The 26,404-nt window shown below is 30.2% G+C and overlaps 1 long non-coding RNA gene across 1 annotated transcript in view; it reads right to left on the bottom strand.

Annotated features, from left to right (window-relative positions):
• The window catches only part of LOC107457334 (uncharacterized), a 33,139-nt gene that overhangs the window by 3,869 nt on the left and 2,866 nt on the right, over window positions 1-26,404 (bottom strand). Inside the window, exon 2 of the long non-coding RNA XR_001585817.4 lies at window positions 7,243-7,360. This is a non-coding gene — a long non-coding RNA (uncharacterized LOC107457334). The remainder of the gene's footprint in view (window positions 1-7,242; window positions 7,361-26,404) is intronic.

Genomic DNA, 26,404 nt, shown 5'->3' with positions numbered 1-26,404 from the left:
GAAAAAATTTTCAACTGTGTTAAAAATCACCTGTTCATGTCAAAGATTAAAGTGTTACCACAATCTACAGTTCTCAGTCTGAAATTTTTCTAAAAATGGTAGTCAAACATAAATGCTTACTTAGCTGGGCATATTGAAATTCCTATAAGGTTACAACGAACATTTCAAAATTTACACGTATAAAAATTTTATTTTTTGTGCCAAATATGTTCGTTTTGAATCATATTTTGAAATTGTATCTTACTCTTTGCTCCTGAGTTTTTAATTTCTCAAAAAATGATAGTCAAGTTTAAATGTTTAATTTGGTGAAAATGTTGTTTTCAAAGTAATGCTACATTAGATACTTAAACTTTTATTTAAAAAATGCAAGCATAAGGTTATTTTCAGAGTAATGCTACATTAAATACTAAAACTTTTATTCAAAAAATGCAAGCATAAGGTTGTTTTTAAAGTAATAAAACATTAGATACTAAAATTTTATTTAAAAAATGCAAGCATAAGGTTGTTTTCAAACTAATACTACATAAAATACTAAAACTTTTATTTAAAAAATGCAAGAATAAGGTTACAATGGACAATTAAAAGATTTACACAACGAACAATTTAATTTTTTGTGTTATATGTATACTATTTTTGCCATGTTTTGAAACTGAATCTTACTCTTTGCTTCTGAGTCTTTAATATCTCAAAAAATGATAGTCAAATCTAAATCTTTAATTCGGTGAAAATGTTATTTTTAAAGTAATGCTACATTAGAAACTAAAAAATTTATTTAAAAAAATGCATCATGGAATACTTATTCATATGTGTGATATATAATGAAGTCGTTTCAAAGTTTAGAATTACATTTGCTCTAGACCTTACATTTCATTCCAGTGAATTGTATTTTTCTACAGAAGGCAAGCAATCATCAGTGTTTTCTTAACCGAAAATGCTGAGTATCCCATAAGTTTACAATCAAAATACATTCAAATGACATTCAATATATATATATATATTTAAAAACATTACCCCCTCCCCCCCCCAAAAAAAAAGAAGAAAAAACAAAAAACATGTGATTTTTTTTACGTTTATTATCATCTACTTCTATTAAACATTAAAATGGTACAATACACTAGACTTCTGAGTGTTGAAATTTTCAAAGAATCTCAGTCAAACTTCAGTGATTAATTTAGTGAAAATGTTGATCGTACAATGCTACATTGGACTATTTAAATTTATTATTGGAAAAAATTTATTATAAAAGTCAGCACTGCTCAGGGTATAATTTTTGTGTTAATAATAACGAACTCCCATCAAACTTTAAAATGCTTCATTATACTAGGTTTCTGAATGCTAAAAGTTTCAAAGAATCTCAGTCAAATTTTAGCGATTAATTTAGCGAAAATGTTGGATTTCGCACAATGCTACATTAGACGCTTAAAACATTTATTAAGAAATCTAGCATTGTGCCACTGTGGAGCATGTTATTTTTGTGTTAAATATAACTTACTCCGGACAGACTTTAAAATGGTACACAACTCTAGACTTCTGAACATTAAAGTTTCAAAGAATCTCAGCTATTCTTTAACGATTAATTTAGTGAAAATGTTACCTATTATACAATGCAACATTGGACACTATTATAAAAGTACGTAATATAAGCTCACTGGAGAAAAAATTAGTCACCCTAGTGCGCAAGCACCGATTAGTCGTTAGGTTTCCTTAGATGACGCAGTAGTCAAATGACGTACTCAACTGCGTGCCCACTGCCTCAACGTGATCAAAGGCAAATAGCCATCAGTCGGATATTTTTGTTACAAGCGGAAATTTTGAGTAAATATATGGGTAAGTGTAAGGATGTGACAGAGTGGAAAAAAAGGTGCAATTGTGCTTGGCCGTGCCCATGGTCATACGATGAATGAAGTTGCTAGATTTGTTGGTGTTTCGATGCGAACTGTTCAACGTGTCAACAATCAATGGTGTAATACACGTTGTCAGGAAAGATGACATCAGAATTGTAGCTGGAAAAAGATCCTGCATGATAGGGACCGAAGACGTGTTTCACGACTTGTCAATCAAAATCGTTTCCAAACCCGACAGAAATTGCTTCAGTTAGTGAATAAAGATCCCTCCAAACCTGTTAGGGGTCCCATCCCTCACTGAGGTGGCCATCAAAATGAACCAACATGTTTATTTGAACTCTCTGAATGATCTGGCGTTGCCTTTCAGTGAACATCTTCATGAAGAGTATGATGACGATACCCCTATATTTCAAGATGACAACAGCAAATATCATCGGGAGGGAAGAATATGTGACTGGTTTTATGAAGACTCAGACACTCAATTACATCTCGACTGGCCAGCAAAATCACTTGATTTGAACCCCATTGCAAATTTGTGGGACACGTTGGAACAATGGGTACGACGTCGAAATCAACATCCTTGCAATTTGGTGGATTAATGCGATCAAATTCTCAGCGAGTGGCTTTAACTAGATTCGACATGCCTGCAAAACCTTTTGGATTCATTTCCTAATCAAATTCTGTCAATTATCAAATCCAGAGGTGATGTTACACGCTATTAAATTATGTTTTTTATGATTTCTCTAAGGGGGACTTATTTTTCGACCGGTGTGTTTATAATTTTTGTGTTAAATATGACGCACTCTTGCCAAACTTTAAAATGGTATCTTACCATTCTTCTGAGTTTTGAATTTTTCTAAAAATGGCAGACAAATGTAAATGTTTACTTAGGTTAAAATATTACTGTTAAGTTAATGCATATTTAAACAATCGTCTAAACGTCCTTTAATTCAATGTCATTAGCATTTCTTTACTGCAAGATGGTAGATGTAGTTTAAAATTATAGCTTTGTTTCGAATTTAAGACCCTTCAACAGTGGATTTTTTATTTTCCATCGCAAAATAGCTTTTAAAAACACTCTTAACTATGAAATTCTCTCTCAGCTTAGAAATTTTCGAGTATGACTTATCCTATTTAGGCTTCCACTAATCTCTTCAGCTGTCATTTGATATTTAAGATTAAAGGAAGTTAGGTGATTCCTATTTCTGTAATAATGTTAATACCCTTTTATAACTCTCTGACAGCTGACAAAGATTGATCCTGATTATTAGTTAATCTTATTTTCCGTCTGCAGGATATTGAATTATTTTTAGAAGATTTGTAACGTGTGTCTAGGCAAAGTGGTTAAAGGCACTGAACTCTCATTGTGAAGGACAAAAATTCGATCCTCAATGGCGGCTTGAAACCAACCCTGATTCAGATCGATGGGTACCAATTTGTTAGAAAAGTGAAGGCGGCTTTAACACGTTGAATGTCATGGGGGTCACCGGTGACCGGCGCTGAGTTTGCTCGTAGTTCCATGGGGGTCACCGATGACCGGTCAAGCCAAGATTATTAGAAACACATAATTCGAATAAATTTTTAATTTTTATATCATTATCGTTACTAAAATGGTTTGAAGAAATTAATGCAATATGGAACACACACAAATAGTTTTATTTGTATACAAAGAGATGCCAACTTGCTCCAGACAGCAAATAAATATTTTCAAGTGGTAGTTTATTAATTGTGATTCTTGGTTTAATAAATTCAATTCAGAAGATTTTTATCCCCCATAATTTCTAAACAATTCGTAGGCTTATATTATTCACCATTTATTTGAGATATGCTGCGCTAAACCTTTTTAAAAACTAGCAAAATCTGTCTAATAGTTGCAAACTTAGTTTGTAGTTATTAACTGTTGTGACATGGCGAGCAAGTCATGTAAAATTAGCTGGGCATTCAACGTGTTAAAGAAAGCGTCGCCACAATCATACCGTGGGTTATGAAATCGTGAAACCTTAATCTTCATGAACCCTTTAACCCAGAACAAACTGATGCAGGAATGGTTTATACAGTTTTAAATTAAGAAACTTATTCCAGGAATAAAAAATCACGAAGTTCACACATAAGTTTCTCAAGAAATACATTTTGAAGATTAAGATTGGCACTCATCATCATCATAGTTGACCAAACAGCCCTATGTGGGCCAATACCATCTTCTGTTGATTTCTCCATAATGACTTACTATTCATCTTTGATCATTCTTTCATTCCGATTATTCTTTTCATTAATTGCAAGAAAATCTCCCCTGAGTCAGCCCATCTCAACTACGGCCTTCCCCGCTTTCTTGTTCAAGTGGGTTTAAAAAGCAGCATCTTTTTCATTATATTGTCATCACTCATTCGAATCACGTAGGCCATCCAATTCATTCTATTTATTTTTATGTATTTAATAATATCGGGTTGCTTATAAATCTGGTACAGTTCAAAGTTAAATCTCTTTCTCTAGTTATTGTTTTCATTTACACCACCAAGTATACTCCTCAAAATCTTTCTCTCAAACATTGTGATACAATTTGTGATGCAAACTGGAGGAAAATTGTATCACAAGATTGGCACTAAGTATGTGAAAAATTCGATAATCAGAACAAAAGTTTTTTTTATTGTGTTGTTTCATTTATTTATTTTCATAGTTTACGCGTCTAATTTATCTGGTTTTAAGTTTATTGTTCTTCCCAGGTTAGACTTTAAATTTTTAATTTGCTACTAAAAACTTTAAAGGGGGAATTCTTATTAGTTAAATTTTCATACAGCGATTTTCCAGTTTACAGAATTAAATCTGCGAATCAGGAATTAAGTCAAAAGTAGAACAATGCATGCTGGTGACAAGGGGGTTGAACCAATCCCTCCTAGAAAAGAGAAGGCCTTAGCACGGGTTACCATAAACAAGAAATTTGATCCTTTAGTAGTCCAAACGTAATGACATCTTTCGTATTTTCCACCACTGCGCAACTTAGTAGCCCAAACGTAGTGACATCTTTCTTCTTTTTCATCGACTGCGCAGTTTATGTTCGTCACGTCGGACTACTAAATTGATCCGTGCTGAGGCCTTCGTTCTTCAAGGAGGTGTTGGTTGAACCGAATCCCAAACCAAATGTATAAGAATCCAAGGTATTAATATGTACCTAAAACATAAAAAACTAGTAGAAATAAAGGGGGTAGAGCATATACCAATAATGCTAAAGCTAACCTTTTCCAATGTACCTTTTCTCAGCATCTAAACAAGATCAGTTTTTTTCACATAATATTTATATATTACGCTTACACTGTGATAACTATTAACACACATCTTTTGCAGAATTTTTTTTTTAAAATTATGACTTGAGAGCTTTTGATTTTATAATTCAAAAAGTTAAGGCTAAGATATTATCACAGCATTTAACTGGTATAATCTCAAACATCCCCAAGAAATTTCAAAGCAATATCACAAGTAGTTTCTTAGAAAAGGAGCATCGAGAAAGATCAATTTTAGCAATATTGATATATGCCTTAACGATTCCTCTTAACTTAATTTGCATCTAGTTTCTCAGTTTAACAATTTAATCATGTCTATTAAAATCATATATTATGAATTATGATTCCCAAGGATTTATCTTTAAATCCAAAATCTTTAATAATAAACTGACAACCATTGTTCCATTTTAGGTGTTTCCGTTTCTATTTTTTTTTAATGCTCAAACTTTTTCACCACTAATTCTGACCACCACTAAATATCATTTTTCAAAAATATATATGCACCGTTCCTGGCCCAAATTATTCGACGCACTATGAGATTCTATGTAAAATCTTAATTATCAGGCGATAATAAACAGCTTTACTGTTTTTAGACGGCTGAAACCGGTTTGCACTTGCTTACGTTCATGTATCAATTGGCTAACATAGTACTGCAATACGTTAAAAATGAATACAAATAGGAATTATATAAAAAATCTCCTAAATAAAAACCCATTACATATGTGTTTAAACACAAAAGTATTGCATATAAACTCGTGCAAAACATATAATTATTAAAAAACTCTAATAATTATCTAACTATTACAATATAATAATATAATATCTGATATAATAAATATTCCACATTTATATTATATATCGCCTAATTTCACTAATTGATACACGAACGTAAGCATGTGCAAACCGGTTTCAGTCGCGTAAGAACAATAAAGCTGTATAAAGTTATAATTTGGCTAAGGACTGCATAGGAAGATTTTATCTTATCAAATGAAGAGCTGAATTAATGAACCCGGTAAACGACATTTTCAGAACGGCTATAATTGAGGTAAAAAGAAAAAAAAAGTGATATGTGAACTATTTCATGGTTCGAATGTAACCCGCTTCGAATTCTAGCGATGGCTGCTCAATGCGAATCTCGCAACCAGCTCGAACCAGCAACATTGGTGACGAAAAACATCCTCTGTGGCAGACGGATCATGGATTAGAGTCCCCTTGCCGTCAGGCTAACTGAGAGAGGTTTTCGTGGTTTTCCTCTCTATGTAATGCAAATGTTGGTTAATTTCATCAGAAAGTTCTCAACGAAGGCAAATTTCTCCCAACACTTGATCCAGGAGCTTTCTTGTCTTCTGTATTGAGTTAAAAATTACAAGGCTACTGTAGTAGTCATAAACTCAAAATTGGGCCAGCTATTCAATGACGGTTATACTATAAAATTTATTAGAAAGCAGAGCAAATAATTTTATACCTTATTTTATTTATCACGACTTAATTTGAAATCAAATCATTAAAGAATACACAAAACAAACATGGATTAGTTATATCAAAATTGAAGCAAAAACAATGCTGTTACATATTGATGCTGGCATTTTACGTCATTTTTCCTTGATTAGTGAATACCATTAAAAATGCCTGCTTCATCCATCAAGTTCTACAAAAACTTTATCTTTAAAGGATTAGCTTAAAAAAAGAGACCTTTTTTCCAACTCCCGATATTAGTTTGTGAGAGTTCAATAGGAAATCGACAGAAAATTAAGAAAATTCATTACCCCTTTTTCCTAATTTTGATCACAGATCGCATCTCTGTTTCACGTAATTTTTTTATCTGTTTTAAATAAAATATAAAAATCAAGGAATTTCTCCAAAAGTTTTAAAATTTCACGGCATTTAATATTAATCTACAAAATAATATTGAAAATTTGTTTAGTTACAACTGGGTCAAGAGTTAACGCATTTCTTTTATAAAATACGAATCTTTTAATATTAGTGGAACAGATGTTTAGCGAAAGTTACAATTCACGAAAGGTATTTTTTTTTTTAACCGCCACAATCGAAGAGGGGTAAAAAAGAAAAGAAAAAAGCGAAAGCAAACGGAGAGGAAAAACGTGCGTTGATCTACCACTCACTTGTAGCATGAGAAGAAATCTGTGGTTGTCATAGCAACGTGACGTCAAAGGGTCTAGGGTGATACCTGAGAATTTTTAAAGCATGACGATCTTCCGATCTTCAACACATATTCCTTCCCTTAAATATACAAATAAAATTAAAATAAATTAAAAATTACATCTTAAGTTTTTACATACACTTTACTTAAAATTTATATTTAAATATTTGTATGCATTCATTTTTATTTAAAAAAGACTGTTCTTGTGTTGTTGCATATTGAAAACATATATATACGTATATGTGTATATGTGTGTGTGTATATATAGCACAATAAAGACAAAAAGGATCAAGAGAAAAGAGAGAAAAATGAATAAAATTAAAAAAATTAATAAGTTTTCCTTACTGTGCATAATCTGCATACGTATATAGAATTCATAAAATAGGTTAAGAATATAGAGAAAACATGGAAAGTACTAAAAAAGATTAAAGAAAAGAGAAAAAAATTTATTAAAGTAAAATATTTTAAAAATATTTCAAAAATATTAAAATACCGAAAAATAAAATGATGAAAAGATATATATATATATATATATATATATATATATATATATATATATATATATATATATATATATATATATATATATTTTTTGTATATATATATATATATATATATATATATATATATATATATATATATATATGTATATATGTATATATATATATATATATATATATATATATATATATATATATATATATATATATATATATATATATATATATATATATATATATATATATATATATATATATATATATATTTTCGCTTTATTGTAATTTGCTCAGTATTTACAATAAAGCGAATAATTTATAATCACCTTACAAAGAGGAATGGTGGTTCAGGGGATAAGGCGTTCGGCTACCAATGAGGTGAACCATGTTCGAATCCCAACGGTGGCTGATGGATATGAATTCCACACCGGGCTCGCACTGATCACACTGGAAGGTATTCGTGGTTTTTCTCTCCATGTAACGCAAATGCAAGTTAGTTCCATCAAAAAGTCCTCCACGAGGGCAAAATTTTCCCAATTCTTGATCTAGGAGTTCTCTTGTCTTCTAGATTGAGTTCAAAATTACAAGGCTGCGGAGTTGAACATTAGTAGTCGTAAACCCAAAAATGAGTTTATATATATATATATATATATATATATATATATATATATATATATATATATATATATATATATATATATATATATATATATATATATATATATATATATATATGAAAGGGTAGCAGTCAAGTGTGAGAAAGAATTTGGAATAGAATAATTAATTAGTAATAAAGTAGGAGTTGTTTTATAGCAAAGAAACTAACGTAAAAAGATTAATAGAAGCTTTTTATGTTACATATATATATATATCTTTATTTATGAGAGCAGAACAAAAAGGCACAGGATTTTAAAAAGAGCAAATCAATGTGCCTAAGTCAATAAAAGTTAGGGAAAATCTTGCTAATTAAATTCGCAAAATGTTTCGTTTTAGAGGAAAGGGAAAGCCGAGTAATTATAATTGGCCTCTTAAATAGGCAGAAGGAAAATATATTTCTTACCATTACATGAATTTAAAAGAATCGAAAATGTTAATTAATGCAGAACTTGACGCCAAAAATAAATTAAAAGACGGGATGTGAAGTTTAGAGTGGGAAAAGGAGCGTTTAGTTTAGAATAATATATTAAGAAAAAGATTTACAGAAAAGGAGAAAAGGAATAACATGAAAAGATTAGTTGAAGCTTGTTATGTTATTTATATATATATATAAGCAAAACTATTGAGAAAATATGGAAAATAAAAAATATTGACAAGAGAAGAAAGTAATTAAAAATATTTTTCAAAAGTATTTTTAAAAAAATATAATTTTTGATATCTGAAGGAAGAAAAATCCGGAGAACGAAACAAAGAAAAGCTATAATCTCTTTATCAGCCCACACGATTATATCCGCAAAAAGGAGTGCTTTCTAATATTGTATTAATATAGCCAAAGCAAAATATATCAATATAATAGTGTGAGGAGGACTCAAATAAATTTTAACGAAATTCGAACACATTAAGTAAAAAATATATACGAAAAAACAAAAAAATATATATAGCAAAAAACAGAAAATAAAATGTTAAGAGATTAGAGAACAGTACACGAAGGGAAATCTACATAGTGAGGAGCGAATTAAAATGAACTTACGCGTACCGGAATCTTTCAAGAATGATTTAAAATATTTTCGTAATAAGATTGCCAGATTACAAGATATGAAAACAGAAACATAAATAAAGTGATATCTTATGGCACATTCTTAGTGCAATACTGAAGAGCGTCAAATTTGTTAGTTACCTTGGATGGGCCCGAAAATGGATGTGCGCAAGGTAATAATATTAACTGGATAACTTAGAGTTTGTAATTAATAAGTTTGTTAATTAAAATAATTTTAGAAAATTAATAATTATTCCAAAAAAAAAGGAAACAGGATTTGCTCGTTTTGAATTGATTTTTATCAGGCGCCAAATTATTATTATTGCTGAAATCTGAAAATTAGGCTCAAACAGCAATGCCCTAAACACACGCAATAAGAAAATCGAACTAAAAACGGAAACAAAAAGAAAACGAAAGTAAGTTAATAGTAGATAATATCAAGCACTAAAGCTGCTTTAAATATGATCACTATAACATAGCACAATAAGAACAAAACCGAACTAAAAACGGAAACAAAAAGAAAACGAAAGTAAGTTAATAGCAGATAATATCAAGCGGTAAAGCTGCTTTAAATATGATCACTATAATATAGCACAATAAAAACAAAGAGAAAAATGAAGAAAATTAATAAGTTTTATTTTATTTTAATAAAATTGATATTATCTACTATTAACTTACTTACGTTTTCTTTTTGTTTCCGTTTTTAGTTCGGTTTTGTTTCTATTGTGCTATATATATATATATATATATATATATATATATATATATATATATATATATATATATATATATATATATATATATATATATATATATATATATATATATATATATATATATATATATATATATATATAGTTCCCAGTTCACCCTCCCTATGACGTTCTATTAGAAATATATAAATGTAAGCAAAGTTTTAAGTCATATGTTGATCTTTGACCTCCATCCAACACAATTTGCAGTTTTAATCTAGGGTAGCGGCTCCCAAATGGTGTTGTTAATCATATTTAAATCAAAACAATAAGCCATTATTTATTTAATATTTCGGTTACCTTTATGTAATTATTTAAATTGAAATGCCAATAAAAAGAAATGACTTTTTTTCAAAAAAAGAAATGTGGAATTTTTTTTAATAACAATGCATTGAATAAATTATGAAAATGACATACATCTAAAAAAGTGCATTCGTATTTCCCACCAAATGAAGCTGAATTATCTTAATTAGCTACTAAAGAAATGTGTTTCCCTAATAGCAATTTTCAACGTTTATATCAGTTTGTTTTTTTTTAGCTTTCATTTAAAAAAATATTATTAGTTTTCAGTTTCTATACGTACACCACAAACCAATTCAGTACTAGACTAGACCTCAGTACTAGACTCCAGTACTGTGAATTTGGCTTTGTAGGTCATAAAATTCAATTTAATATTAATGATGGTAAAACGATGAAAAAATGTCTTATTTATTTAATCCTTAAACAAAATACTATATTATTGTTGAATACTCTTACAATTATCTTCATATACGTACTTTTTTTATATAGATAGGGTTCTGCCGAAAAAAGTTTTATTATTTAGAGTTCCAATACCGAAAAAAAAAATGGGAACCGCTGGTCTAGGGTGCAAAAAAAAGTTTGGAAACGGTGAAATATACACTTAATTGAAAATTGAAAAAAATGAAATTAGATGCCTTCAGTATTTTTTTAAATTCAGCTATCTGCTGATATCACCCTTACCCCTGGGAGGAGCAGCTTTGAAATATTATATTTAAAACCCAATCTTTAATGCAGATTCGGATTCTCGAAAAAAAAATCTGTTTGATCAAAGGTTGATGCATTTTGCATCACATAGGATACAACCTGCTTAAAATGGTAGCATCATGAGGCACACGAGATAGAAAAGATATTGGAAAAAGTTGATGCAAAATATTTTGAAACATGACACATTTATATGTTCTTAAGCTGATGGATCTCGAGTTTCACCGTTTTGAATAGTTTGTACCCTATTTTAATTTTCTCTGCTGCAGCTCCATCTGTGAAGCAAAATGCATAAATCAAGAGGTCAAATCGAATTACTTTTTTCTGTAGAATACGAATCTGTAATAGAAAATATGGCTTCATAGTTTAGATTTCTAAATTGCCCCCACCATCGGTAGAGGGATTGAATATCGAAATAGATATCATTGGATTGCTTTTAAAAAAATACTGAATGTGTCTTTTTTTACTTTTGCGATTGTGGATGTACATTTATTTTTTATATTTGACTGTTTCATAACACGATTACGGGAGTAATCGTTTTTAATCACATTTATTTGACAAAATATTAATAATAATGTTTACATTTTACTATTACTAAAAGAATTCTCCGACAACAACGAAACAGTTGGCAATTTCCTTAGAACATGTAAAAGGAAACAGCATACTATTTGGTACAATATTGTTTATTTCCATTTACAATAGAAACCTATTTTAAGGTGGATACTTGAAATACTACGTAAAGATCAACCCACTGACGGTTCTGCAAGTAAACCGGTTTTCTCATGTTATTAGATAGGGAAACAATGCATTGGGGAGAAACATTCTCCCAATTTTGCCCGTTGACAAACACTCGATTTCGACTAGTTCTATTTCTTTAAATGTTGGTACAGGTAGTACTTTAAATATAATCCCAACTAAAATTTTTGAAAAATTCAGCATCCAAAAAGAAAAGAAAAATTTTATAACTGCTAAACAAGTACAAACTTTCACTTTGAATCTAAAAATAGGCAATATAGCTAAAAAAAAGTTTTTCTGTTTCTTAAATACTTATTTACCTTATGCCATCTTGGGTTTAATAGCTTGTATTGGATTTCAATTAATGATTGAATTGATTGTGTGAAACAGGTGGTATCAGAGAAATTGATCACTTTTTCTAAATCTAAAAGCGACCTGTGATTGTACATTTCTCCTGAGATCCAGGTTAAAGATTGCAATAATAATACTTATACACAAAAAAAAAATCGTAAATGAAGATAAAGAATGTAAAAATAAAGTGAAGAAAATAAAGAACTTTAGATCAAAATCAAATAACGCTTGTGTTAAAGAAAATAAAGAGTTTAGGACATAAAGATAACCAAGGAAAATAAACTTGTAAATTTTATTTTTATTGTAAATCAAACAACGAAAAGTGGAAAGGAAGAAATTACCTAAATTTAAGTTATAATTATTGATATTAAAACTGAATATTCTAATAGCGTAAAACAATAATAAAAAATTCCTTTAATATTGGAGATAAATTAAAGTAAGGTACAAAATAGTGATATCTAACACATGGCAAAGCAATTTACCTTTTCTTTCCTAGTGTTAAATTAGGAAGGTTTTCATGATTTATCCCTGCATTTAAAGCAATTAATAGACTGAAATAAAATAACTGTTGTTGTTTTTCTGATCTGGCCGTGATACTTTCGGGATTAAAGCAAAATTAAAATCTTTTTAAATATGTAACAACCCAAGAGCAAATAAAAGAAAAATTATATTTAAATCAATATATATTTAATACTTTTTTTATTTCAAAATTCCCCAACCGTGCAACTAAACCCGCAGGATAAATTCGATTAATTTCTCAATTTTGATTTAACTGACAATCAGACTAATTTAAATTAACAAATTATTGAAATTTAAATTATTTGTCCCAGGGATATTAGAAGAATGAAAAGATGTAACTATTTATATTAAAAAAAATTTATCGATTAATTATCTAAACAATATCAAAGATAGGAATATTGTAAAAATGTAACATTTTGTATACATTAAAAGGATATAATTAGTCATAGAATAATTCCCTCTTTTTATAAACATTTTTTTTTCAAATGTCCTGGTTAAAAAATTTACCAATTGTTATAATTTGGTAAACTAACACAGAACCAATTCGTCAGTAAGCTTTTTATTCAGGACACAACTCAAAATGCGTGTTTGAGAAAATGGACATAGCTCAAAATGCATGTTTAAAAAAATAGACGTAGTTGTTTAAGAAAATGGACATAGTATTCAAATCCGTTTTTCGAACTTTTTTCGTGAAAATTGCTCTTATTTTAAAGAACAAACTATTCGATCAAATACTTTTCTTTTTAAATTAGTCTTTTTTGATAACATTTTAGAAGTCAACAGTTCTTTTTATAAGATTGTCGCGAAATCTATAAATTTATAATCGCGGTATTAAATTGACGTTGTTCGAATTCAGATATTCTAAAACAACTTTATCGTTTAGTGTTCTGTATACGAAAAGATCGCCTGAAAAGTAACATAATAAGAACAGAGAATAAATACGCCTGATAAGCCTAAGTACACCATAAATAGGCCTGAAAAGTAACATAATAATATACAGAGCTATACTCGAAGTCCGGGACTAGGCACAATAATGATTATGCTCAGTGCAGTGGTCGGAAAAACTACATTATTTTTGTAGTTTTAAAAACTACATTGCAACTAGGACTACTTTGTTACAAATATAGTTCACTAAAAATGGGGGAATGGTTCACTATGGAATTTTAGCAACTACTTCACTATTTTAAGGAGGACTAACTTTACTGAAGAACATAATTTACATTTAAGTTCGAAATGGTTTTGAATAAGAAATTGGTCTACATTAAATATAAGGGAATAATTAAGAATTATTTGTTAGCTTTTACATGAGACAGTTTGTTTTCCATAACATTTTTTTCGAATTCGTTCATTTAATTTTAAACTTTTTATGTCTTTTTCGACAATAAATATTTAATTTAAGAAAGGCGAAATTTTCAAATAATTGCAATGTTTTAATTGTTTAATGCTTTTTATTCCCTCTAAGAAAATAACTACAACAAAAATACGTTCTGTTTCTTTGAAATAACATCAATGTTTCAAGAGTGTGCATTCGCATTCGTGAAAGTGTTACCAAAGTGATTAATTATCTATTTTTCGTAATGTCTAGTTTAAATTTCAGCTGTACGTGATTTTAAATACGTAATTTCCGTTGATGCTCAGCTGCAGGCAGAGGGTCATTTTCATTGCATTGACAGACTCGCGAAGATTTGTAACCATCCAATTCGAAATATTAGTTAAGTTAGAACTTTTTTTTAATTAATTAACGTTTAAAGTAGTGTTGCTAGGAATAGTTGCTAACTACTGTTTTTTTTTTTTTTTTTTTTTTTTTTTTTTATCGCACTACTCTACTTTTTTAAAAATGTAGCACATTGCACTACAAACTACGAAAAGAAGTAGTAATTACAGTAGTTTCATTACTTGTAGGGACCGACTACTGGCTCAGTATTTAAAAATGTAAAGAAAAGTAAGTATGAAATTTTTCCTTTAGTTATTAAATTTGGGCTGAACATTGTATACGCGCATTTTTTTCCACCTTTTAAAATACGAATTTAGAGCTATATTAGAATAAAAAGTTCATCGGCGAAATATTTAAAAACAAACATTAGATTATATAGTCAAATAAAATTCAACCAATTGTTTTGTATAACATGACCTGAAAAATAACAAAAGTAAACGAAAAATAGTTGTTTGTAAAGTGAAAAAGAATTAACGATTAGATAAAGATAATAAAGATAGAATTATTTCTGCTATTTTTAGCAGCTTGACACTGAATGGCATTTCAAAGATTGCTTTTCTTTTTTTTCTTTTTTATCCTCTTTGTTTCCATAGCAACCGTATTCTAAACATCTAAGACAATAAGGAGAAAGTTTTTCTTGTATTCAATCTTAACCAGAAACTTATACATTAAAAAAAAAGTAATATTTCAATCATAAAAATTAATTTACCTTTTTCTTGAATTGCATTTTTCAAAGTATTATGAATGATACCTTAACCAAAGTCTGTGGGGGGGGGGGCACTTGTCCCTTTTGACTTCTTCCTCTTTGGGCATTTTTAAGCTAGTTGTTTATAGTAATTGTTTTTTGTTGTATACAGGGTGATTCTACAATCATGGAACAAAATTGTAGTTAAACGTATTAAAACATGTTCTTTTTTAAGTTAAGATTGTTATGTTTAAAGTCTTAAAGTCATGAACATCAAAAATGACCAGAGAGGAAAAATATCTTTATATAGAAATTCAACGAAAAGGGCTTCTTTGCAGCAATAGATTATTCACAATGATCAAAATAATGTATAGAGTGAGTAATTATCAAATCTGGCACAATTTTCATTTAATTTCTTCACTTATTTATTCCAAGTAACGTTTAAAATAGACTTTTTAATTGTTTATAAGAAGCGGTGGACAAAAGAACTATAAATCGAATTTACTAAACAAAGAATCATACATTAAAAAATAAATTTTTCTTACTTACTTATACAGCATTACAGCCCGCTGTGAGCCTTGCCCAACCGAATGATATCGTTACAGATTTTTCTATTTTTAGCTTTCGACTTCAAGTTTTTCAGCTTCAAGGTGGTCAAATCTTTAATGGTATTGTCCAACCATCTCTTTTTCGGTCTTCCTCTTGATCTTGAGAATAAATTTTGCTACCAATAGAAGAAAAAAAATTCCCACAAAGAGCAAGAAATTGGTGCCTCTAACACTTTTAATAAAAAAATAATCTTTTCAATAAAAATAATAATCTTTTTAATAAAAAAATTCGTATATCAAGATGTCATTTTATCATTTAAGAATTTTTTCAGAGTAAGATTTTAAAATATTATATATATATATATATATATATATATATATATATATATATATATATAATGTTTTAAAATCTTACTCTGCCAAATCCTTAATGATAAAATGACATCTTGATATAAAAAATTTTTTATTAAAAAAATTATATACATTTTTTTTTCTTTTGAAAAATAATATTTAGTGGTGATTACAGATGTGCTAAAGGTTTCTCATTTACGTTATCACTACGTATTTAATTTTTCTAAGCCCTGTCATCCACTCTTCTACCACGGAATTCAGAAAATATTTTTCCTAGTGGTAGCAAAGGTAGCACATTACAGGGCTTGTGTTTACCATTGTTCTTCGAAAAGGAGGAAAGCCTGGTAGTAAAAGCGATTCATTTCTAACTTCTTTTCGAAAGGGATTAAATATCCATGATAGCTTAAGCTTATTCACGATTATTTTCTGATTTTAGAATTAGTCATAAATACATAAATATACAAATGTCTTGGTAGTCATAGTCCTAATAATTCTCCTTATAATAAGAAAGATGTGAAAGAGTTTTACTTCCTGTTCTGTGTCAATTCTTCGTGCACAATTCCTCATGACGACGATTGTTCGCCCACAATTTGTTGTGAGACAATTTGTAGTGAGCACATCGTAGGCATAATTCGTCGTTGGCATAATTCGTTGCGAGAACAATTCGGCGCAAGCAAGATTCATCGCGTGCAAAATTTCTTAAGGTTTCGATGAGTAATTATAGCAAATTCATTCGTTCAGTAATTATAGCAAATTATTTCGATCAGTAATTATAGCAAATTATTTCGTTCAGTAATTATAGCAAATTATTTCGATCAGTAATTATAGCAAATTATTTCGTTCAGTAATTATAGCAAATTATTTCGTTCAGTAATTATAGCAAATTATTTCGTTCAGTAATTATAGCAAAAGAAGGATATTTTACGGAAGCAGTTTCACCCAAAATATTTCTTTACAAAAAGCTTTGTGTTGTCAACTCGAACTCACACTTTCCCCAACATGCTTCCCATTATTTATTTATTTAATTTTTTTTTGGAGAGAAATGAGGGAGAGAATTGAATATCTAGACATTGTTTCCGATGTATTTTCTCACACTGAATAAAATGAGACCAATCCAGAGACTATCGGACTAATAGTTTAGACGTTATAAAGATTTTATATACAAGAAGTACGAATTTGTACTTGTACTCTATTACGCATCTGTTATTGTTTCGATGTATTTTTGCCCACTAAATCGAGACACAGTGTACACAAGTGAATCGAACAAATAGTTAGACATTTGCATGAATTTTTATGGATTACATTTACTACTTTTCAAACGTGCTTATGTGTCCACTTTACATTATCAGGACCCACGCTAAGGATTTCAAATTATTAACCAAATATCAAAAGTATTCGCCAATTTTCGGAAGTCTTCACCAAATGCAAATGTTAACAATTTTTTATAATTTTTTTTTCTTCATAGAAAACTATTTCATGGTTTTTAGTTTCAGGCTTATATTATTTGGGCCCAATTCTAATTGGTTATGTGGCGCATCTACCGAAAAGTACTGTAATCAAATAAGAAATACTGATTTGTTTAGAAAAATTCATTTTGACGTAATTTTGAGGATCGAGTTAAATATATTTCAGTGGGAAAAAGTTACGCGATAATTCTTTCGCCCAAACACAATTTCATTCACCAAATTTGCTATTTTATCGCATTTGGCGAGGTGGCGAATGCTTAGCGCGGTCTCTGGATTATCCAGGTACTATTTAAACATCTAAGTTTTCCTAAGTAATTTTTTATGCTATGTTGAATGCGGCCAATCACGAGACCATCAAACTTACAGTTTCAACGTTATAAGTATTGTCTTCGTAATAGGTGTAATTCAAAAATGCTACCTTTTATTCAAACCAAGAGGCTCCGTCCTCAGCTCGCTACGTTCATCAACCCCCATAATTGCTTTTCGTTCTTCATTGTTTTTTTTCTTTTTTTTCTTTAAAGTTAATATTTTGTACAAAAATATAGAACATTTTGTTTTTAAAATATACTTTGTTTTAGTTTTATGTAAGAACATTTTGCTAATCTGTGAATCGTAACGAAGTAGACGATTACCTTGATTTGAAAAATCATAATTTTACCTAAGGAATGAGAGGAATATATGAGAATAATAAGAAGAAGAAATGAATAAGAAGTAACTTTATTCGTTAACGAGACTTATAACAATTTCAAATTGGGAATGGTTTTTATCGCTCTTTAATAATATTTTTTAATTTTAAAAATTTCCCTATAAATAATAAGATTTAAATCTGACAACATGTACATGTATTTGTGTCTCATTCTGTAAATTTAGTTCAAATTATTTGGAATAGTTGAGAGCAACATTTTAAACCATTGCAAGATTGTTTTTTTAATAAGAGAAAATCCGATCATTGCAAAGAAAGTTATTCAGAGTAATGTAATTTTTTAATTTTTTTTTTAAAATCCTAATAACGAAACTTATGCTCTATCATTTTTTTTTCTTTTTTGAAAAAGGCATTGTCTTCATAAAAGTATGCTAGTGGATTCACGTAACCACTAGCATACAGTTGTAAAACTCACATGAGAGCATTTTTCACAGAGTCATGCACTCTCAGAAAAACTCCCTAGACCTTCACAATGATACCTCAATGTTTTGAAATCACAGTTTGCACAATAGTAGAGAGATTTTGCAGCGCCTTACGGTTTCCTGTAGCACTATCACTCTTTCAGCTTAACAGCGCCTTGCGCAAAAATTTCACGATGAATTGCGGAATCGCTAAGGTATAGAAAAAAAAGATTAGCGTTATAGCTTGCGTGACACAAATGCTATGCAAAATCTCTCTACTGTGGTTAAAAACTTCTCCGTATTAAGGTCCCAATAAATTTCAATTATATTATTAAGGGGCGGGATAGCCTGGTTGATAGGGCGCTGGGCCCATGTCTAAGAATTCGTGTGTTTTCGATCCCCGCCGGCCGAAGACTCCCCGTGTAGTAAATGGTGACTGATGCACGTTAAATCTGCCGAGTCACAAAGTCCTCCATGTTTTCATAGTAACTCTATACCTCTGCGGATACTGATCCAGGAGTTTTTCTTTCTTCTGCATTGGTTCAAATTACAAGGCTACGGAGTTAAACATTAGTAGTCGTAAACTCAAAATTGGGTCGGCTGTTCAACGACTGATATTAAACGATATTATTAAAGAATAGAGCACTCTGTAGCTGGTCGATTCGAATCTCGAACCCGGCTCGCACCGACCACAGTGCTGACGTAAAATATTTTCAGTGGTAAACAGATCATGGGTTAGAGTCCCCTTGCCGTGGGCTAACCTTGGAAAGTTTTCGTGGTTTTCCTTTGTATCAAAAAGTTCTAATGCTTGATCCAGGAGTTACCTTGTCCTCTGGATTGGGTTCAAAATTACAACGCTACGGATTTGAACATTAGTTGCCGTAAAACCTAAATTAGGTCGGTTCTTCAATGACGGATATGAAATAAAATAAATTAATATTATTATAGTCGTGATGGCTCAGGGGATAGCGCTCGCCTTCCAATGAGGTGAACCGGGCTCGAATCCCAGCGATAGCTGGTCGAATCGAATTCCGCAACCGGCCTGCACCGATCACAGTGCTGACGTAAAATATCCTCGGCGGTAGACGGATCAATGGTTGTAGTTCCCTTACCGTCAGGTTAACCGTGAGAAGTTTTCGTGGTTTTTCACTTCGTGTAGCGCAAATGCGGGTTAGTTCCATCAAAAAGGAAGGCAAAATTTCTCCCAATACTTGATCCAGGCTACTGAGTTCAACGTAATCGTAAGTTGAATTGGAATTGGATCGCCTGACAAGCGACGGTTATGAAATAAAGTAAAATATTATTAGGTTAAATTATTCTCAAAACTTCTAAAGCGTAAAAAAATGTGCTAACTTTGTAGAACTATTAATTAATTAGAAAACTTGCATTCAACAAATGTTTTTGTTATAATTATTTATAAATGATATATAATCATTAAATATACTTATATAGATACATATGTAACGTCTTTAACAGAATTAAAGGGATCTTAAAACTAAACCTAAAAAGAATTATATTTTTTAATTGTAGACTAGCCCTTCTAAAAGATGAGAAATTTAAATAATATCTTTCATATAATAAACTAAACACTTCGCATATATATATAATCGTTAAATAGTTAGAAATGTAATCTTTATTTATAAATTAAATCCATTCTGCATAGTAAAATGTCTTTATAAAGCCAAAATCCCATTCAATTCAAAAATTTTTTTTTTAGATTTTAATATATATCGTCATCAGTGGCGTAGCGAGGGGTGGGCAAGGGGGGGCATCATGCCCCGGGCGCTACTCACAAAGGGGCGCCAAATGGTCCGCAAAACAAAAAATTGCTGGATAATTTTTATTTTTATTGTAATTGATTTCTAGAAAATATATTTTAAATTTAGTGCCAGTGCAATATAATAAATATTAATTCGTAAATAAAAAGGTAAAAAAAGGAACACTAATAGTCTAAATCAAACTGTAATAATATATTCATAATAGAAATGGCATGTCTTTTCTACTGCCCGGGTTGACTCGACCTGTGTCTGTCAGCACTTCCTTATGGCATCTACTCTGTGTGGTTACATAAATTATCTCCTTTCTTGATTTGTCTGATTAAATAATATGTTGCAATAAATATTTGCAGTGTACAAAGTACAAACATTCTTCCTTTCAGAACACTATATTTTTTTTATTTCTATAAACGCAATGTGGCTTACGCTAGTAATTTTAAAACAGTAACAATAACCCTCTAATGTACTTACATGTACAGTCACGGTCAACTAATCGTCTAATGCCAAAATCTTGGTTTTCTCGACGGGACGGTAATGAAGAAGAAGGAACTGAAGTTAACCGATCCTGGTAATTATATTCATCAAAAAATACTGCAGCGTACTGCTTTTGTTGCTTACTGTTTATTACATCAAATTCCGCTATACAATCATCTTTCGTGACATCTGCTGGTTTTAATAAATGGAAGAAAAAAGATGAATTGATTAGCCATGAAAGAAGTCCAATTCACTGAAAATCACTTACGGCTGGAAAGAAACAGAACCAAGATTAATAAGTAGAATGGGAAATGATGTATCATTAGAAGCGAACATTCAGTCCGAAAAAGAACGGTAGCGAAATATATTTAAAGGAATATTAGCTTGCTTGAGGTATTTAATTATACAAAATCTTCCTCTACGTGGCCATGTTGAAAAACTAGCACTTCAAGATGGTACAAATGTAGGAAACCTATTATCTTTATTTAGATTTGCAGCTCAGTTTGATCTGCTACTAGCAAATCATCTTAATCATGCCACAGGAACCCCAAAAACTGTCTCATATTTGTCACCACAGATTCAAAACGAATTCATTCATCTTCTGGCATCTACAATTTGAAATCAACTAATAAACGATATCAAAAGAAATAAATATTATGGACTTTCGTTTGATTTAACTCCTGATATCTCTCATCAAGAACAAATGTCCCAAGTCGCTAGGTATGTAGATGTTGATTTTATCCATAAAAAAGTTTCCATCAAAGAATCTTCTTTGGGTATTATTGAAATACACGATAAAGATACAGCCTTGATCGAAAATACAATTTTAGAAATTTTTAATTCCGATGAAATCTCATTAACAAACTGCAGATCACAATGTTACGATAATGCTGCCGAGATGGCAGGTCACACATCTGACGTTCAACAAAGAATAATGGGGAAAAAATCATAAAGCATTATTTGTAAATTGTGATAACCATTCATTGAATTCAGTAGGAGTTACTGCAGCTGAACAAGATCCAATCGTTGTGACATGTTTTGGAATAATTGAAAACATATATCTATTTTTCTCACGTTCAACGTTACGATGGAGCTCCAGAATAGCGTTATCATCGATGGGCTAGAGAATATAGTAGAACTATTAGAAAAATTAGCAGAGGACACTACCACTATAACTGACACCAGAAGTGAAGTTACAATTCTGTTGCAAAATATACTAACTTTTAGTTTCATAACTTAAGTTCATTTCTGGTGTGAAATCTTAAAAAGGATTGATCGTGCGCAGCTCAGATTACAAAATCCTAGAATGAATTTTAGAGAAGCGTTCCATGATCTTGAATCATTAACTACTGAACTAGCCGAAATTCGGAACAAGCTCTGTGAAGAGGCATTAGTAAAAGCGAAGTCTCTTTGTGAAAAATGGAATATTGATACAACAATACGTGTAAGAAAACGCCGCAAAATGCCCGGAGAATTGGCTAGAGATGTTGGTATTTCCGCAGAAAGTGAAATTTCTCGCGTTATGAAAAGCGTTCTTGATCGTCTCCAACAAGAAATATGTACACGATTAAGTGACCTTAATTTCAAATTTGCATTTCTACTAGACGTTGAAAATTTATTAAACAAGGATAATGTTGATAACGACCTTGGAAATTTTTTTTAAAAATTTGGGTGAATTTTATGATACAGATTTCAATGGAATAGAACTCGTTATCGAAATATGTGACTGCAAAATGTTACTCCGCAGTAGAAAAAAAATCGAACCTAAAACTCCATTAGAATTTCTTACTTTTATAATCTCGTATGTAGAAGATGATTTTCCAAACCTGAGAGTGGCACTTCAAATACTCCTGTCTATCTCAGTATCAATTGCTAGCTGCGAACGTCCATTCAGCAAATTAAAATTAACTAGGAGGCTTCGCCCCCTGCTCGCTGGCGCTCACCAACCCCCAGAACTGCTTTCACAGTTCAATACAATTCAATTTTTCACAAAAACGATTGTTTCCGTTGTTAAGTTCAATGTCAACAATTTAAATTTTTCTGAGGCAACTCTTAACCTCCAAATATTATTTTTTTATGTACCACAAAACAACTTTAAGTCCTCAAATTTAGCATGAAGTTGTAAAATGTAATGAAAGAGGGTCATAGCGATAATGAAAGTAGAAGTAAAGTTAGTACTGTAAAATTAAAACAATATTTTTAATCAATGAGCCAAGTTCTTCAAGAAGCAGTTGTAGAAGTAGGTTGTTTATTTAAAACTTTTTATAGAATTTCTTTAAGAACACAATTGTTAATTTGGGCATTTGGCGATACAACACTTTTAGAATTGAAGGATTTGTTACGTCACGTGCTCAGGTGTCATAATTTGGATCTAGTTGCGCTTCTATGTCATTTTGATTTATGTTGCTAAGTTAACTTTCAAAAAATTCTATGGCTGGCAACAGCATTTTTATTTTTTAAGTTGTTTATTTTTATTTCTTTTAGAATTCGTTATTTTTTTAGCGAAATGTTTTTTAACCTAACAGAATTCTTTGCCGACTGTTTTCTCTATGAATGAAGAAAATAAAGTAAATATTTAACTGTTGTGAAAAGAATCTTATTTAGTTGTACAAAGTACTTCAGCCAAAATTTGGGAGCCACGTAAGAAAATTATATATATTAGATCAGAAACACATCATTAAAAGGCAGAATGCTTTGGTGTTTTCAAAACAAAGCAAACGTTGCCACCGGCGGAAAAGAAATACAGCCAAAATTTGGGAGCCACGTAAGAGAATTATATATAATAGATTTTGACATATCTACGATCAACGATGGGACAAGATCACCTAAGTGACCTAGCATTTTTAAGTGTGGAAAGAGAAAAATTTGAAATTATCAGCTTAGATGATATTATTGATAAATTTGCTTCATCAAAAGCAAGGAAAATTTATACATAGTAATTAGTTTCATTAATGTATTATAATCATTTAAATATATGTATCTCCTTAGAGATAATAAATATTTACTTTTTTATTGTTTTAAAACTGCGTGTTCTTAAAACATTTCTTTATAAATATGAAAAATAAATAATAGGTATGTTTTGAACTAATTCTAGATGAACATATACATTTCAAAATCTAGTCTTGTTTTTTCAACTACATTTTTTGTCTCAAATTTAAAGCCTAGCTTGAGCCTATGACTTTATTTATTTTACTAAATCTATTTATTTATTAATTTGCGAGTATATTTTACATATTATATTGTATGGTTTTCGAATGGGGGAGGGGCGCTAAAAAGGTATTATGCCCCGGGCGCGAGTTAAGCTCGCTACACCACTGATCGTCATCCGGTCTTATGGTCTCACATCTTAACGGCGTCAATCCTAACAAAGAAGTCTGGATATTATGGATCACATGACATGAAAGAAAGAATAACTATATACTGTATTTTAAAAAAGTGCGCTCTTCACTTTTGAAAATGAATCTGTAAAAGTCTAAAGGAGCTTCAGCTCCATGTATATTTGTAAATAGCAGTTTAATGTCTTGCTCTTTTTTTCTTAGTAAATGTTTAAAGGGAATCATCATTATACAAAAAGAGAATTAAAATCGACTGCAAATAAAAATCTGATGGATTAAAAGTGAAATTGAACTAATTTCTGATATTATGGTCCTAAAGGATTACTTGGCAAGAAAGTGTAATATATATTTAATAAATGTTATAAAATATATTTATGAAACATTTATTAAATGTTAGTGCTACGTATAAAAATAAGAATATTTTTTTTTACTTCATATTTCAAATGATTTTAGATTTTTGATAAATTTTCGCATTTGCAATGCATCCCAGAAGATAAGAATTTTGCGATTTTATTTTTAAAGAAAACAAATATTTGAGGCGAAAATAAAGTAATATCCCAGTCAATTTCTCAACACGTTTAACATTAATAAACAGTGCGCCAAAAAAAATATAAATGGAGCACCTTAAATAACTTTTGATCTAAGGATCGGATCTTTACGTTCTAGAGCAGGGGTTTCCAACTGGCGGCCCGAGGGCCGCATCCGGCCCGCAAAGCCTTTTTTTGTGGCCCGCGAACTAAAATATATTAGTTGTCATTTTTTTACGGACAATTTTTGTAAAAAATCTATATGGGTTTAAAATACTTTTCTCGTTAATAAAAACCTAATTTCTTCGTTTCTGTGAAATTTAACATACCAACGGTGCAAAGAAATTTATTTTTCAAGGTTTGCATCCAAGAAAATATTTATTCAAATACAAAAATAATCGTGTATGTTGCTCTTTCTTATTTCATTTTTTTTTTTTTTTTTGTATTTTGTTAATATAACTTAGCATGTGCGTATCAGAAATTTTCTCGAAGAAATTCTCATATTTAACTCTTTGAAACCACTCATTTTGGACTAAAATATTTTCACACACATTTGTAAATTTTAAATTTAAATATCTATTCTTCGGTGGTTGCAGCAGACAAACCTCAATTTTCTCATTAAATATTTTGTGTGCTACTATGTCAGTTTTAATACCTTATCTGTTGCACATTAAGTTATTGTAGCCCGAATTTTTATTATTTATTTAATATTTTTAAAAATATTATTAATAACAAATAAATATTTTTAAAAATCCACTTCTTATTTTAATTTGTAATTCAATATTTTTGTTTCGTACAACTTGGAAAAACTCTGACAGTAATATTTAATGTTCCTTCAAACATAAAAGAGTCCTACAAAAAATTTTGATAAAGTTGCGGCCCGCCATATGATTTGTGCTTTTAATTGTGGCCCCCGGCCTCATGCAAGTTGGAAACCCCTGTTCTAGAGGACTCAATCTTACTATTTCGAAGGAGTGATTTTAAACACACTAATTAATTAGTGTTGGCGATATTTTAAGTTACGAAATCAGACACAAAAAAAAACGTACTTACTCTGAATAAACATACCATTTTTTCGACGGATGCGAATTTCTGACCCTTAAAATATAGGAGGTAGCCACAATCTGGAAATGATCCCAATAGTTTAATCAGGAAAGCAGTTCAATATTTAAACCCCGTTATTTTAATTTTACTATTCGCGTATTTTTATTACTTTTCGCGTATGCTAATTGCTATTTTGCGTATGTTAATTACTTTTCGCGTATTTCACCATATCTCCAGAATTGAAAATTTTTTGCACAAAATTTAAAATTCATTTATCTAGATATAATTTCAATCAAAAAATAACTTTCAGTAAATATTTCTTTCTTTTTTTTCTATTCAATACTAGTCAAAAAAACATTGAATTGTAAGATAGACAATTTTTACAATATTTTGGAGAATGTAATTTCTTATGACAAAATTAGAGCAAAGTTAGTTGAATAGTCCTGAGAAATCAAATTTTTGTCATAGATTTTTCAGAATCGAAAATTCGGAGAATCTTAAGAAAATGACAAATGTTTTAGATTTTCATTGTAAGACAATGACCATCAACTT

The sequence above is a fragment of the Parasteatoda tepidariorum genome, chromosome 12, assembly GCF_982258835.1.
Source record: "Parasteatoda tepidariorum strain Cologne lab strain chromosome 12, Ptep-v5.0, whole genome shotgun sequence".
NCBI classification, from domain to species: domain Eukaryota; kingdom Metazoa; phylum Arthropoda; class Arachnida; order Araneae; family Theridiidae; genus Parasteatoda; species Parasteatoda tepidariorum.
The sequence above is the reverse complement of the archived record's forward strand: the minus strand, read 5'-3'. Positions and strand labels throughout refer to the sequence as shown.